The following is a 13,028-nucleotide window of genomic DNA, read 5'->3' as shown; positions in this document are numbered from 1 at the left end:
ACTCCCGGATATTTCGACCCGACTCAAGTCCGTCGGAAAGATTTGAAGCAAGTTTTATTTCTAGGTCCGCTGGACTTTTGGGAAGAAAAAGTCCACTGGAGCCCACACATGATTGAATTGTCCGACGGATTCCAGTCTGCCGGACCAAGTCCGTCAAAGTTCAGACGTGTGTACGCGGCATAAGGCAAAGGCATAATGAGCTAGTATGCACCGTAATGAAATACTTACCTTAGAATGAAATGTGGGCATCACATCCCAGTCGCCGCCGATTGAGTTGACATTTTCCACTCTGCATTTCTTCCCGGGTTCGCATGCGCCGCGGGAGTCCTCCATTCCGACAAGTTCCGGCACGGTACACCGGTCCTTCACTGCGCATGCGCCGCTGAGATCAGCAGCTGCATGCAGGGTGAATATCTCCTAAACTGTGTAGGTTTAGGAGATATTCATTTTACCTACAGGTAAGCCTTATTATAGACTTTCCTCCACTAGGAAAATTCCATCACTGGTTACACTGCCTGTTATGCCGCATACACACGATCGGAATTTTGGCCAGCAAAAGACCGATAATAGCTTTTCATCAGAAAATGCGATCGTGTGTATGCTACATCAGAAATTAGCTGGTGGAATTCCCGCCAGCAAACATTTGAGAGCGTGTTCTCAATTTTCTCGATGGAAAAACTTTCTCTCGGAAATTCAGGTCATGTGTATGCAATTCCGACGCGCAAAAACTCACGCATGCTCAGGTTCAACTAGGAGATGGAAGATATTATCTACTAGGTATTGAACTTCCTTTTTCTAGTCCCGTCGTACGTGTTGTATGTCACCGCGTTCTTGGCGATCGGAATTTGGTGTGATCGTGTGTATGCAAGACAGCTTGAGTGGAATCCTGTCGGAATTCCGTCGGGAAAACTATCAGACCAATTTCGATTGTGTGTACACGGCATAACAAGATGTGAATGGAAGAGAGATATTGGGACTTAACCAAAACACTACCAGAAGGTCAGCAGCAGGAAGAGGACCGGTCAGACCAAAACACTACCAGAAGGTCAGCAGCAGGAAGAGGACCGGTCAGCCCTGCGATGGAGATTTCCAGCTGTAGAGAACAAAAATGTAACTACATATCAGCTTTACACTGTCTAAGATTTAAAGGGGCAGTCAACTCAAAGTCATTTTCTAAAAGTACTTGTATAAAATTTCAATCACTTACGACATTCTTCGATCTACTACTGTAGAAACTCCAGTAGAGCAATCTTCCATAGCTTCTGACTGTTCCTGCCCACTGCAGAAGCTCACTCCTCTTGTTACAATACAGGTGTTTCTACCTCTCTACTTGTATTAACATATTAAAGATATGGGGGCACGGCATGAAACCAAAACTGGACACTCCCAGAGATCTCACCAACAAAGACCCTGAAAGACACTACATACCATTGGGTGATGATGAGTTTTAGTCTGCCAAAAACTCAAATATCAGATCAGTTGGATTCACGCTTTAACATTTAATGGTTAGAAGAAAACAATGTTTGACCAGTGAATTATATTTAATGCCAGCCTTACTCAATGTTGGGATAAACCCTTGAAATCATTTTAGGATTTCATGGAACTCCTGCTAAAAGATCATAGTAGATTAGAACGATCAGTGAGTTGTAGATACATATACAGTATATACAGTATATGTATAAAAGATGAAAGAATTTGGAGTGCTTAGTCAACATGACACTCAGAGAAGATATTTTTTTGTTTTACACTTCTCTGCTTTATACAATGACATGGTTTTCTGTAAAAATCAAGAAATTAAATTATTATTATTATTATTATTATTATTATTATTATTAATAATAATCAGAAAAGAAATGCAGATTTTCACATTTTTTGTGGTCCTTTACATTGCAAGTCAATGGAGAAGTTACACTTTTATATTAGTAGTCAATGCAGATGTGACTTTTTTACATTGGTGGTCAAAGAAGAAGTGACCCTTTTACATTGGTGGTCAATGGAGAAGTGACCCTTTTACATTGGTGGTCAATGGAGAAGTGACCCCTTTGTATTGGCAGTCAATTTGGAAGTGATCTCTTTACATTGGTGGTCAGTGAGGAAGTGAACAGTTTACATTGGTGGTCAATGGGGAAGTGAACAGTTTACATTGGTGGTCAATGGAGAAGTGAACAGTTTACATTGGTGGTCAATGTAGAAGGGACCCTTTTACACTGGTGGTCAGGAGAAAAGTGACCCCTTTACATTGCTGGTCAATGGAGCAGTAACCCATTTACAATGGTGGGCAATGGAGAAGTAACCCTTTCACATTGGTGGTCAGTGAAGAAGTGACCCATTTACATTAATGGCCATTGAAGAAGTGACCCCTTTACATTGGTGTTCAATAGAGAAGTGACATTGGTGGTCAATGCAGAAGGGACCTTTTTTACATTAGTGGTCAATAGAGAAGTGACCTTTTTACATTGGTGGTCAATGGAGAAGTGACCCCTTTGCATTGGCAGTCACTTTGGAAGTGATCCCTTTACATTGGTGGTCAGTGAAGTGACCTATTTACACTGGTGGTCAATGAAGAAGTGAACAGTTTACATTGGTGGTCAACGGAGAAGTGAACCCTTTACATTGGTGGTTAATGTAGAAGGGACTCTTTTACATTGGTGGTCAGAAGAAAAGTGACCCCTTTACATTGGTGGTCAATGGAGCAGTGACCCATTTACAATGGTGGGCAATGGAGAAGAACCCCTTTCACGTTGGTGGACAGTAAAGAAGTGACCCATTTACATTAATGGCCATTGAAGAAGTGACCCCTTTATATTAGTGTTCCATGGAGGAATTACCTCTTTACACTGGTGGTCAAGGAATAAGTGATCCATTTATAATGGCAGTCAATGGGGAAGTAACCCTTTGGTGGTCAGTGAAGTGACCCATGTAGACTGGTGGTCAGTGAAAAAGTGATCAGTTTACATTGGTGGTCAATGGAGAAGTGAACCCTTTACATTGGTGGTCAGGAGAAAAGTGACCTCTTTACATTGGTGGTCAATAGAGAAGTGACCCCTTTACATTGATGGTCAATGTAGAAGGGACCCTTTTTACATTAGTGGTCAATAGAGAAGTGACCCCTTTACATTGGTGGTCAAAGAAAAAGGGACCCTTTTACATTGGTGGTCAATGGAGAAGTGACCCTTTCACAGTGGTGGTCAGTGGAGAAGTGACCCCTTTACATTGGTGGTGAATGTAGAAGGGATCCATTTACACTGGTGGTCAAGGAGAAGTGAACAGTTTACATTGGTGGTCAGTGGATAAGTGACCCATTTAAATTGGTGGTCATTGGAGAAACTATTCCCCTTTACATTGATGGTCAATAGAGAAGTGACCCCTTTACATTGGTGGTCAATGCAGAAGGGACCCTTTTACATTGGTGGTCAATGGAGAAGTGACACGTTTACAATGGTGGTCAACTGAGAAGTGACCCCTTACAATGGTTATCAGTGTAGTGCCCATTATAGATGTACATCTACATACAGTAGATGAAATCAATTTGACACTGCTTACTGCTCATAGAACCATAGCAACTTCTGCAGTAACCCTTGGGATCCATGGAACCTAGCTGAGAAAGGGCAGGTGTGCTCCTACATGGTAGTCTTTACATGAGTTTCCTATAAAATCTGCAAGAGGCTGTTTTTCCACATACAGTATCTCACAAAAGTGAGTACACCCCTCACATTTTTGTAAATATTTTATTATCTTTTCATGTGACAACACTAAAGAAATGACACTTTGCTACAATGTAAAGTAGTGAGTGTACAGCTTGTATAACAGTGTAAATTTGTTGTCCTCTCAAAATAACTCAACACACAGCCATTGATGTCTAAACCACTGGCAACAAAAGTGAGTACACCCCTAAGTGAAAATGTCCAAATTGGGCCCAAAGTGTCAATATTTTGTGTGGCCACCATTATTTTCCAGCACTGCCTTAACCCTCTTGGGCATGGAGTTCACCAGAGCTTCACAGGTTGCCACTGGAGTCCTCTTCCACTCCTCCATGATGACATCACAGAGCTGGTGGATAATAGAGACCTTGCGCTCCTCCACCTTCCGTTTGAGGATGCCCCACAGTTTGCTTAATAGGGTTTAGGTCTGGAGACATGCTTGGCCAGTCCAACACCTTTACCCTCAGCTTCTTTAGCAAGGCAGTGGTCGTCTTGGAGGTGTGTTTTGGGTCGTTATTATGTGGGAATACTGCCCTGCGGCCCAGTCTCCAAATGGAAGGGATCATGCTCTGCTTCAGTATGTCACATTAAATTTTGGCATTCATGGTTCCCTCAATGAACTGTAGCTCCCCAGTGCCGGCAGCACTCATGCAGCCCCAGACCATGACACTCCCACCACCATGCTTGACTGTAGGCAAGACTCACTTGTCTTTGTACTCCTGGCCTGGTTGCCGCCACACACGATTGAAACCATCTGAACCAAATAAGTTTATCTTGGTCTCATCAGACCACAGGACATGGTTCCAGTAATCCATGTCCTTAGGCCGCGTACACACGGGCGGATTGTCTGCCCAACTTAGTCCGCTGAACCGTGTTTCAGCGGACAATCCGCTCGTGTGTGGGCTTCAGCGGACTTTTTCAGCGGACAGTCTGACGGACTTTGTCTTTCGGAATTTCCGTAATTTTGTCCGTCCAAACTTGGTTTTGTCCGTCCAAACTTGGTTTCAGCGGACAGTCCGCTCGTGTGTAGGCAAGTTGGACGGACTAAGTATGGCGCATGCTCAGAAAGGATTTACACGGCCGAAGGTTGCATTGCAGTGTATTGGACGTCGTTTTTCTAGTCCCGTCGTATGTGCTGTACACGTCATCGCGCACGTTTTCAGCGGACTGTCTGTTCATCGTGTGTGGTCAAGTCCGTTCATTCAAAAGTTGAACGGACTGTCTGTCGGATTGTCTGACGAACTTAGTTGGGCAGACAATCCGCCCGTGTGTACGCGGCCTAAGTCTTCTTGTCTTCAGCAAACTGTTTTCAGGCTTTCTTGTGCATCATCTTTAGAAGAGGCTTCCTTCTGGGATGAAAGCCATGCAGACCAATTTGATGCAGTGTGCGGCGTATGGTCTGAGCACTGACAGGCTAACCCCCTCAGCTGACCCCCTCACCCTTTCAATCTCTGCAGCAATGCTGGCAGGACTCGTACTTCTATTTCACAAACACAACCTCTGGATATGACACTGAGCATATGCACTCAACTTCTTTGGTCAACCATTGTGAGGTCTGTTCTGAGTGGAACCTATCCTGTTAAACCACTGTATGGTCTTGGCCATCGTATTCAGCTCAGTATCAGGGTCTTGGCAATCTTCTTATAGCCTAGGCCAGTGATGGCGAACCTTGGCACCCCAGATGTTTTGGAACTACATTTCCCATGATGCTCATGCACTCTGCAGTGTAGTGGAGCATCATGGGAAATGTAGTTCCAAAACATCTGGGGTGCCAAGGTTCGCCATCACTGGCCTAGGCCATCTTTATGTAGAGCAACAATTCTTTTTTTTGGATCCTCAGAGAGTTCTTTGCCATGAGGCGCCTTGTTGAACTTCCAGTGACCAGTATGAGAGAGTGAGAGCGACAACACCAAATTTAACACACCTGAGACCTTGCAACACTAAGTCACATGACATTGGGGGGGGGGGGGAATGGCTATTTGGGCCTAATTTGGACATTTTCACTTAGGGGTATACTCCCTTTTGTTGCCAGCGGTTTAGACATTAATGGCTGTGTGTTGAGTTTTTTTTTTTTGGGGGGGGGGGGGGGGGGCAACAAATTTACACTGTTATACAAGCTGTACACTCACCACTTTACATTGTAGCAAAGTGTAATTTTTTCAGCGTTGTCACATGAAAAGATAGAATAAAATATTTACAAAAATGTGAGGGGTGTACTCACTTTTGTGAGATACTGTAAATTATGCATTCATTGTTGCTATTATCAGGAAACCAGTTCTGGGGAATGCCATGCAACCATCACTAGAGTGCATGTAGCAGCACTGAGATGCAACGAAGGATGAAAAAAGACGAGAATAGGTACACTATATTACCAAAAGTATTGGGACACCTGAATTTACACACACATGAACTTTAATGGCATCTCATTCTTATTCCATAGGGTTAGTTATTTGAATTGGCCCACCCATTGCAGCTTTAACAGCCTCAACACTCCTGGGAAGGCTGTCAAAAAGGTTTAGGAGTGTGTCTATGGGAATGTTTGACCATTCTTCCAGAAGTACATTTTTGAGGTCAGGCACTGATGTGGACGAGAAGGCCTGGCTCACAGTCTCCGCTCTAATTCGGTCTTTAGTCTTCCGCTCTAATTCTGTCAGGTTGAGGTCAGTCAAGTTCCTACACCCCAAACTTGCTTATTCATATCTTTATGAATCTTGGTTTGTACACCAGTGCACAGTCATGTTGGGACAGGAAGGGGCCATCCCCAAACTTATCCCACAAAGTTGGGCACGTGAAATTGTCCAAAATGTCTTGGTATGTTGAGACCTTAAGAGTTCCCTTTACTGGAACTAAGGGGCCAAGCGCAACCCCTGAAAAACAACCCCACACCATAATACCCCCTCCACCAAATCATTTGGACCAATGCACAAAGCAAGGTCCATAAAAACATGGATGGGTGAGTTTGGGGTGGAGGAACATGACTGGCCTGCACAGAATCCTGACCTCAACCTGATAGAACACCTTTGGGAAGAATTAGAGTGGAGACTGCGAACCAGGCCTTTTTGTCCACATCAGTGCCTGACCTCACAAGTGCACTTCTGGAAGAATGGTCAAACATTCCCATAGACGCACTCCTAAACCTTGTGGACAGCCTTCCCAGAAGAGTTGAAGCTGTTATAGTGGTGGGCCAACTCAATATTAAACCCTACGGACGAAGACTGGAATGCCATTAAAGTTCATGTGCATGTAAATTCAGGTGTTCCAATGCTTTTGATAATATAGTGTATTTTATAAAATAAATGGCAACCTTTAAATCATGATGCTTTAGCGTTACAAATTCCATTTGTGCATTTATATGTTCTTTAGTGTCAAATATTGACATTCCTTCAAATCAAGCAGCAGCATAAAAACAAGGGATATGTCATGGAGCACCACTTTATGGCATAGCCACCTTCGGCCACTGTTATTCATTAACAGGCTAGCTGTAGAACTTCTGAATGCAATGGGGAGGTTATACATGTTTACAATGATAATTAAACCCAGCACGTCTTTGCAATAAAAACATTTATTTGTGCAAAAGCTGGGAGTGCTGACCCTTCCTGGCAAACAATCCATTCAATTCTTCAGTACAGTAGCCTCAAGCATCAGAAGTTAGTACTTGTGGCTGACTTCGCACTACCGATTAATGAAGATTAGGGCATACTTTTAGGTGTTTAGTAAAGAAAGTGAATTCTTTCAGTCTGTATTACTGAAAGTGTCTCCTAATCCAGTGTAAAGCGAACAGGTCCAGCAATCACGCCATGCAGACATTCGCGGCTCACGGCTTTCACTAAACCCAACAGCTGCCGGTAGGTGTGTATGGTTAAAGGTCACCGAGCCTTTATGTTCACTTGATCCGTATAGGTTCTGTTGGTGCTCAAAATGCCGAGGCATTCATCTGCATGTCACACCACTTTAGTTACAGAACATAGAACGTCAAGAAGAAGGCCATTCTATTTATAAATGTTTGTATATATCTGTTCAGTCGTATACGACTCTCGGCAATTCTATGGACCAGCTCTCTGGGCACCATGCCAAAAAAGGAAGAAAGGCTTTTGCCATGGAAGTTGACTAAAACATAATTTTATTATTGCATGTGAACAACAGTCAAATAAGTCAACATGTTTCGGCCATCAGGACTTAATCATGGCTGCCATGATTAAGGCCCGATGGCGGAAACATGTTGGATTTTTTGACTGTTGTTCACATGCAATAATAAAGTGATGTTTTAGCTGACTTCCATGGCACCAGCCTTTATCCCTTTTTTTGCATGGATAACATGGGGGTTTGCAGAGGCTGAGTGCTGTGTTATTGAGGCTCACCAGGCATTACACAGGAGGTGGTAGCTCAGATGCACCTGTTCCAGTTCTCTGGGCACCAGGTTTGATAAATTTGAAAGCCTTTTCCAAAGAATTTTGGAACAATGCAGCCTAAGAAAATTGAAGTCTCAGCCTTTATGGGTAAAGTGTCATATTGCAGAGATACTGGCTGTAACAAGGACTGGCTGTTGGAGAAAACGAATATTTTTACAAGCAGGCAGTAGCCATTGTAACTGTTTTTGTTCCAGCACAAGGAACACAAATTTGCACACAAATGCTTTATTCAAGGCCCTCGTTGATCAAGTTTTGGCACTCAAGGCATGCTAAAATTACTACAGACTGAGTGATCACCTTTGCATGCCTGAAGTGAATTTTAGAGTACTTTGAATATCACTGATACTTAACAAACCAGGGCCAAGGGTAAACCAGGGCAATATAAGCCTTTTCTATAGTGATATTTGGAAAAATAAGGCAGTTTCCTATTATACCACTCAGGGACTACAGCTCAAGCTGCTGCTATAACATATGCTATTCCTGATGCTACACTATTGCCAATAAAGCTAAACTGAAGTTAAAGTATAAACAAATAGGGTAGGGCTGAGTTCAGCTGTTTGGAACAGCCAATTAGCTTTCAATAAAAGAGAAAGGCAACCATGAATAAACATGTTCTCAATAAAAGGATAGTTATCAATCAGTGACATTTTATAATCAAGTTTAAGTTGGCAATGGCAGGGAACTGTAGCAGGAAATGTGCACTCATAATTTGCATTTGTAAAATATTTTTGGGCTCTACACCGGGGGGTGTCAAACCCAATTTCATTGTGGGCAGCATCTGTATTATGGTTGTCTTCAAAGGGCCTGTTGTATATGTAACATACAAGACTATATAAATACAAAAACTAAACCACACCCCCCTGCCGAACTGCATCGAACAGTGGGTGTGGCCAAATGGTCACACCCACTGTTCGATGCAGTTCGGCAGGGGGTGTGGTTTAAATGGGTAATAAATACCAGGAGTGCATTATGTGTGTAGTTCAGGGGTGTGCTACGAACCGAGTGCAGGATTTGGGTGTGCGATATGTACAGAGTGAAATTTCAGGGGTGCTCTATGTACAGAGTGCAGATTTCAGAGGTGCACTATGTACAGAGTAAAGAGTTCAGGGGCGCGTTTCATACAGAGTGCAGAGCTCAGGGTTGCGCTACATACAGAGTGCATTGTTCAGGGGTGTGCTACATACAGAGTGCATTGTTCAGGGGTGCCCTATGTACAGAGTGCAGAGTTCAGAGTGCAGTGTTGAAGAGTGACCCATGACCAGAGTGCAGGGTTTAGGGGTGCACTATGTATAGAGTGCAGTGTTGAAGAGAGAACCATGATCAGAGTGCAGAGTATAGGGGTGCACTATGTATAGAGTGCAGTGTTGAAGAGTGAACCATGACCAGAGTGCAGAATTTAGGGGTGCACTATGTATAGAGTGCAGTGTTGAAGAGAGAACCATGACCAGAGTTCAGAGTATAGCGGTACACTATGTATAGAGTGCAGTGTTGAAGAGTGAACCATGACCAGAGTGCAGGGTTTAGGGGTGCAGTATGTATAGAGTGCAGTGTTGAAGAGTGAACCATGACCAGAGTGCAGGGTTTAGGGGTGCAGTATGTATAGAGTGCAGTGTTGAAGAGTGAACCATGACCAGAGTGCAGGGTTTAGGGGTGCAGTATGTATAGAGTGCAGTGTTGAAGAGTGAACCATGACCAGAGTGCAGGGTTTAGGGGTGCAGTATGTATAGAGTGCAGTGTTGAAGAGTGAACCATGACCAAAGTGCAGGGTTTAGGGGTGCAGTATGTATAGAGTGCAGTGTTGAAGAGTGAACCATGACCAGAGTGCAGGGTTTAGGGGTGCAGTATGTATAGAGTGCAGTGTTGAAGAGTGAACCATGACCAGAGTGCAGGGTTTAGGGGTGCAGTATGTATAGAGTGCAGTGTTGAAGAGTGAACCATGACCAGAGTGCAGAGTTTAGGGGTGTGCTATGCACAGTGTGCAGGGTGCAGTTCTTTCTCACAGGCTGTCCACATCTCACTTCCACACCTCCCTCTGGGTGTGCGAGGGCCACATGAAATGTTCTGGGGGCCGGATTTGGCCCTTGGGCCTTGTGTTTGACATGTGCTCTATGCAATAGAAACCAATAAATGGTATTATGATGACCTATTTGTCCTCAAAGAGCTGAGGAGGGTAAAAAGGTTACCTCCTCACGAGGGAGATATGGGAAGGGGACGTTGAAGGGCATTTTCTATCTTTTAATAAATGCAAAGAATTTTATTGAGTACCATGGGAAATTGCTTCACTTCTCTTGACACCAGGTACTTAAAATCAGCCCAACTTATTGTCATTTATTATCAAATGCTGAAAGTCCTCACCTGCCGTTCAGTCATTTGAAACACAATATTGAACGGTGAGTAAACATGACTTTACACTTATTTTAATACATAACATTCCACTTGACCAGAGGCACCCCCTTCCACAAAGCTAAACTCTCTAGCCAAGCAGAAAATTCCCTGAATAGAAAACAGGTTAGGCAACAGCCAGTGAAACTTTAAAAGGACAACACAATACGCCACTGTTCCTATTCTTCGTGACCCATTCAAGTAATTAACCCCATGTGTCCCAGAGCTGATATGCATGAGGCATTCGTGGTTTCAAACAAACAAGGCTAAGAAGGTAGTGTAAAAAGGTGACAATAAAGTGGTGTAACCCATAGAAACCAGATCTTACAAAACTCAGCAACCAGGGCAAAGAAGGATGTATGCTTGTTGAGGCTGAAGCATCTACACGCTATTTGTCCATGAATCATCCATCTTCGGGATGAATGCAGCTGCTTAGAACTACTTGTTATCACTTGGAAGTTCACTGAGTACACAGCCTGAATGTCACCAGCGATGCTTCAATATGGTTCCTAGCACTATTAGGTCATTTATGGACACTCTGAGGCTAGCCGTAGACAGAGGCTGGTGGTCAGTAGATTGTGCCACCACATCAATCCACCCTAAATAGTTCAATCGTAGTTTGAAATCTGCAGTTTTGTCCCAATTTGCATGTTTATAGGCAATCATTCCTGCTACCAATATTTTTTGGGGAACAATCATCCAGTAAAGTCCTTTGTTTTAGGTGATCAATCCCCTGCGCAAAGACTGGTCAGCCAGAAGGTGTCTACCTTTATAGGTCAGCAGGATTCCACAGATGTATAATCATTCCGCAGTCTGACAACTATCCACCAGATTCTCACCAATCAACCCATGTCTATAGGTATCCTTGGTTTAGGCCAATGGAAATTATGAAACAGTTTCTATGGGTTACTGCTGGTTGCTATGAGATACTTTATGAGGGTCAGAAGATGGGACCACCACAAAATCCCTAGGTAAAGTAATTGTAGTTCAAAATGTGCAGTTTTTTTCAAATGTGTATGCTTATAAGCAATAATTCCTGCTGCCAATCTTGTCTTGGGGAACAATCATCCAGTACTTTTTAAGTGATCCACCTCTGTGCAAAGACTGGTCAGCCAAGGGTTCTTGAGGAACAATAATCCGGTACAATCCATTTTAGGTGATCAACCCCCTTTCCGAAGACTAGTTAGCCAGGAGGCGCCTACCTATATAGGTCACCAAGTGTCAGCAGACATATTAACCTTTTTCCAGTCCAACTACTATCCATTAGATTGTCACCAATCATCTGAAGCCTATAGGTATCCTTAGTTTTAGCCAGTGCAAATGATGAGAAGCAGTTGCTATGGGTTACTGCTGCTTGCTGTGGGATACTGTATTGTGGTCAGAAGATGGGACCCACACACGATTCCTATGTAAGCTGATCTTGGTTTCAAATTGGTTTGGCCAAATGTGCATGTTTAAATGCAATAATTTCTGCTGCTAACCTTGTCTTCGGGAACAATCATCCTTTACAATCCATTTGGTAATCAACCCCCCTATCCAAAGACTGGTCAGTCAAACAATATCTACTTACACAGGTCACCAAGTGTTCACAGACATATATTCATTCCACAGTCCAACTACTATCCACCAGGTAGTCGCCAACCATCTCATATCCATAGGTATCCTTGGCTTAGGCTAGTAAAATGATTAAAATCAGTTGCTATTGGTTGCTGCAGGTTGCTATGGGATACTGTATTGTGGTCAGAAAATGGAACCACTACATGATCCCTAAGTAAAGTGATTGTAGTTCAAAATGTGCAGTTGTTTTGGCCAAATGTGCCTGCTTGTAAGCAACCATTCCTGCTGCCAAACTTAAACTGGGGAACATTTATCCGGTGCAGTACATTTGGTGATCAATCCCCTGTTCAAAGACTGGTCATCCAAGGGGTGTCTACCTTCATAGGTCACCAAGTGTCTACAGACATATCAGCATTCTCCATATTGACTGCTATCCTCAGGTTGTCACCAATCATCTCATGTCTATAGGTATCCTTAGCTTAGGCTAGGGAAAATGATGAAAAGCAGTTGCTATGGGATACTGTATTGCAGTCAGAAGATGAGATCACCTAAGTAAAGGGGTCGTAGTTGAAAACGTGTAATTGTTTTGGCCAAATGTGCATGCTTGTAAGCAATCATTCCTGCTGCCAAAGGTCTTCTGGGGTAAGTAATCCGGTACAATCCATTTGGTGTTTAACTTCCCGTCCAAAGATTGGTCAGCCAAGGGGTGTCTACCTACACAAGTTGGCAAGTGTCCACAGACATATAATCATTCCTCAGTCCGACTACTACCCACCAGGTTGTCACCAATCATCTCATGTCTATAGGTATCCTTAGCTTAATCATCTTGTGTCTATAGGTATCCTTAGCTTAGACTAGTGGACATGATGAAAAGTTGCCATGAGTTACCGGGGTATACTGTATTGCGGTCAGAAGATGGGACCACCACATGGTTCCTAATTAAAGCGTCGACAATGTAGTTGACAACGTGCCGTTGTTC

At 43.4% G+C, this 13,028-nt stretch overlaps 1 protein-coding gene across 13 annotated transcripts in view; it reads right to left on the bottom strand.

The window, feature by feature from the left end:
• PPFIBP2 (PPFIB scaffold protein 2) overlaps window positions 1-13,028 on the bottom strand; it is a 358,545-nt gene that overhangs the window by 172,954 nt on the left and 172,563 nt on the right. The gene's annotated exons all lie outside the window — the stretch shown is intronic.

The sequence above is a fragment of the Lithobates pipiens genome, unplaced genomic scaffold (genome assembly GCF_037356315.1).
Source record: "Lithobates pipiens isolate NorthernLeopardFrog02 unplaced genomic scaffold, aLitPip1_a1.2 Scaffold_10, whole genome shotgun sequence".
Taxonomy (NCBI): domain Eukaryota; kingdom Metazoa; phylum Chordata; class Amphibia; order Anura; family Ranidae; genus Lithobates; species Lithobates pipiens.
Note: the sequence above shows the minus strand (reverse complement) of the source record. Positions and strands in the feature narration are given on the sequence as shown.